This window comes from Chrysochloris asiatica, unplaced genomic scaffold (assembly GCF_000296735.1).
Source record: "Chrysochloris asiatica unplaced genomic scaffold, ChrAsi1.0 scaffold00373, whole genome shotgun sequence".
NCBI classification, from domain to species: domain Eukaryota; kingdom Metazoa; phylum Chordata; class Mammalia; order Afrosoricida; family Chrysochloridae; genus Chrysochloris; species Chrysochloris asiatica.
The window spans coordinates 1,498,567-1,503,271 of NW_006408891.1; positions in this window are offsets into that span (position 1 = coordinate 1,498,567).

The window sequence follows — 4,705 nt, forward strand, 5'->3', positions numbered from 1 at the left end:
TGCACTTCTTCCAAAACAGATCTATTGGTTCTTTTGGCAGTTCATGGCACTTTTAGTATTCTCCTCCAACAACACAATGCAAAGACATCAATACTCACGGAGGTAATAGCCCATAATACCAACAGAGCTGCGCAGTCGTCATGGCGGCGGTGAAGGAGAGGCAAGGCTGCGCTGTGCTGGAGCAGTGGCAGGGACCTTAGGGCGTCCAAGGGCGAGGCTGGCTGGAGCTGGTGGAGGGTGATGGGGAGCAGCCGGTTGAGGGAGGCTGCCGTTCAAGCACTGTTGAAGCAGGAGACGTTGGCAACTCTGCAAAGAATGCAAAGAACGAATCCTGATGTAAATCTTAAGGTTGAGTCTCATCCCATTTGCTAAGGCTTTGACAGCACAGTCTTTTTTCCCTTAACTGGTTGGCTAATTGAAATTTCTAAGGTTTGCATTATTCTTATTCACTTCAGGAAGTAGTAAAAAGTAGGAGAAAGGTCATACAGTCCCTACTCACTTCAGGAAGTGGTGGTAGTGGTTATGTGCCATGAAATTGGTTCAAACTCATAGCGACTCTGTACAGGGTTTCCGAGGCTATAAATCTTTACAGGAGCAGAAAGCCTCATCTTTCTCCCATGAACAGCTGGTAGTTTCAAACTGCTGACCTTGATGCTCACAGCCCAATTCGTAACCATGACACTACCAGAGCTAAAGAAAAAGAAAGGTCACCTGAATACAATAAACAGGATTATAATAATTTTGAAGAAAAGATACTCATTCCCATAATGTGTCCTGGACACGTTCATTACCAAGCAAGGTAAAACACAATCAACCTACCAAAAACTATATTCTAACTAAACTTACTAGCATATTATGAAAGTTATCGTCAAAGCTCACCTATTCTCAGGAAAACTGTCAATGTGTTCTTTTTCAGTATTTAAAAAACACTTGAGAGGCCCTGGGAAAAACAAACAAAACAAACAACAACAAAAATATTGGCAAACAGAAGATGAAGCTATACAGATTATCTGTGTTCATTCTTTTTTTAAATATGATAAATATAGAAATTTAAATGAAACTTTGTGATTCTGCCCAAGCACTCTAGTAGCTAACAGTGCCGATAGTATTTTGTTTAGTTTTTTCCTGATTAAAGCATGTGTTGTTGTTAAGTGCTGTTGATTCGATTCCGACCCATAGTGACCCTACGCAGGGTTTCCAAGGAGCAGCTGGTAAGCTTGAACCACCGACCTTGCAGTTCAAACAGCTTTCCAGTCTGGCGCATTAATCCACAGCTCTATTAAAGCATGTTTACCTATTAAAAAACAAAACAAAAAAAAACAACCATTGTTTTTTGTTTTCTTGTTTCATATGCTAACTACTAAAAGATTCTGACTGTATCCTTAGGTTCATTTACGCCCAAGAGCTTTTGTAACTGATAATATTCCCCCCACCCCAAACTGTACCCAGTCTGAAACAACAGCACTTTTGGTGGAGGTGAAACGGACCGTTGACAGCAAAGAATGCTATAACTGAAATTATTTTGCTTGCGTCTTCTCTCCTCCCTTCCTTCCTTCCTCTCTTTGCTGCATTATTTGTTTTTCAGAAGAGAAACAATAATAAAGTAATATAATATATGAAATAAAACAAAATCTTGAATCAGATATATTCTAAAAGAAGCTATTTTAATTCTGCATTTGAATTTTGGGAATGCAAATAAATGTACATAAAGCTAATTTAAGATGAAATTTTTTGAAGGGGGATGATTTTGTATCCTATGAAATGGTTTAAAGTAGAATTTAGGAGATAAAATTGCCTTCTATAAATACAAGGAAAGAAAGCTATACAAGAAGGGTTGTAGAACACGAATCTCAAAGATACACATCTTAAGATTTTGAAATATTTGACCACTCTAATTAGTCCAGATGGTCCAATTATGGATGATACATTCGTAAAAAAATTTCATGTTTTTCTAAGCAGTCCTTTGGTAATACAGAAACATTTTGTTCAATGGGAGTCAAATAGTTGAAGGTTTAACACACACACACACACACACACACACACACACACACAAAACAAATAGAGGAGAAACTGGGAGCAAAATCTAAAGAAATGATTTGACAGGAATTTCAGAGAAATATAGTTTGTTGTCTGAGTCAATTGGTTTGTGGTCCTCATTTCAGTAAGGCTCATGACTTGATGCTTAAGTTTTAGACAAGGGAAGTATGTGGTTGGTGTCAGTGGCTATCATGGCACCCTATGTTTAAGGTTGCCTGGTTCTGCACCATCTTCATGATCATTATTTTGTTTGTGTCTATTGCTCTGACTGTTGTGTCAGTCCATCTAATTAAGGGTTTCCTTGTGTTTGCTGATCCTCTACTTTATCAAACTGAATGTTCTTTTCTAGAGATTGGTCTTTCTGGATGCTATGTCCAAAGTAAACAACTCAGAGTTTTGCTATCTTCACTTTTATTTCCTGTAAAGCTATTTTGTTGTTGTTGTTGTTCTTTTGGCAGCACACTATATATTTACTATTCTTCATCAAAACCATTTATCAACTACATCAGTTCTTTTACTGTCCTTTTATTTCAATGCCCAGCTTTCACAAGCATAGGAAGCAATTGAAAAGACCATAAAGTATTAAGAAAAAGACCATTGGGTCAGGTATTCCTTAGTAAGCCAAGTGACATCTTTATCTATTGTGTGCCCTTGAGTTAGTTATGACTCATAGAGAATCTGCATAGACTTTCTGTGAATGGCTGGTGGATTTGAACTGCCAACCTTGGAACTACCAGACTGGTGTTTATTCTATAGTGCCACACCAGGACTCACAGAACTCCAGGGTTCTATATTTAGTAGCGTAGTGGTTACGAATCAGGCTGTGAACCACAAGGTCAGCAGTGCGAAACTACCAGCTGCTCCACGAGAGAAAGATGAGGCTTTCTGCTCCCATAAAGATTTACAGCCTTTTAAACCCTGTTCAGGGTTGCTATGGGTCAGAACCGACTTGATGACACTTAAACAACAACAACAACAACAATATCATGGCTACGAAACTATTTCTCTGTGTAGCTGGAAACAAATGTAGAATATATGAAAATGTGTTCCTACAAAAGATGAGCTAAAAATCACTATTAAAATTATCCCTTTTAGCACGACAGAAAATATGACTGTATGAAATGAAATGGAATCATTGCAGGAGACCTGAGGCTCTACTGAAAATCTGCCAATCAAAGCTTTCTATCATGATTCAAACTCAAAGTTAATGGCATACTGTGACTTATATGCAAGACCTCCTCTGGTCTGCGCAATTATACAAATACACTTGTAGCAACAAGAAAGATTCTAAAAGAACGTATTTACTTGAAAACATATCACCTAAGCATGAGTTACTAATTTTGATGCTTCCTTTTTTTTCTAGTTCTGTCAAGATCTTGTTCATATACACCCATAGCATTGTAAAGTTATTGTAATCGTTTAGGTAGTTCTAGTCACTTCACCCATCACTCATCTTTCTGTTTGTTGTACTGTGGTGGTCTGCATGTTGCTGCGATACTGGAAGCTATGTCTTTGGTATTGAATTATTAAATATCAATGTGGTCTCTCAGTGGACAGGTTTCAGTTGAGCTTTCAGACTAAGACACACTAGAAAGAAGGAGTATGGATATTATTTGAATGTTTAGTCCCCGAAAACCTATGAATATCAGTGTAACACTGTCAGGTAGCACCAAAATCATGAGTAGTGAAACATTATGAAAAACACAAAAATATTGTAAGACGTAGTGTTAGAAGATAAACCTCTCAAGTTGGGAGACACTAAAAATACAACTGGGAGGAGCTGCCTTCTCAATCAAAGTAGAGTAATGTATGATGTAAATAGAGTAAGTTTTTAAGATCTTAATTTGCTGATGGGGCAAAACTCAAAATTAAGAGAAACAGCTGTAAACATAAACAATTGGAACAAGGAATCTATGAAATATGAATCTAGAAAAATTAGAAGTTGTCAAAAATGAAATGGAATACATAGAGATTGATATGATAGGCATTATTTAGCTGAAGAGCACTGGTATTGGCCATTTTGGACCTGATAGTCAAAGGGTTTACACTGCTGGATATGACAAATTGAAGATGAATGGTATTGCATTCATCATCAAAAAGAACATTTCAAGATCTGTCATGAAGTACATTGAATGCCTTTGTTAAATAGAATAATATCCATTTACCTACAAGGAAGATCAATTAATACCACTATGATTTAAATTTATGAACAAGCCACAAAACCCAGTAATGACTAAATAGTAGAATTCTGCAAATTTAAATCTGAAGTTTATCAAACATGCAATCAAGAAATATTGGTAACGATTTGAAATTAGAATGAAAATGTAGGACTTAAAGAGGATGGGTCAGTACTTGGAAAATACAGTCTTGGTGAAAGAAATAATGCTGGGGAGTACATGATAGAATTTGTCACCAACAATGACTTGTTCATTGTAAACACCTTCTTAAACAACATAAGAGACAACTATACGCATGGACTTAACCAGACAGAATACATAGAAATCAAATTGACTGCATCTGTAGGGAGAAATGGTGGAAAAATTTCATATACCAGCTTACACAAGGCCAGGGTCAGACTGGGAACAACCATCAATTGCTCATATGCAAGTTCAGGCTGAATAAAATTAAAACAAGTCCACAAAAGCCAAAACATGACCTGGAACGCATC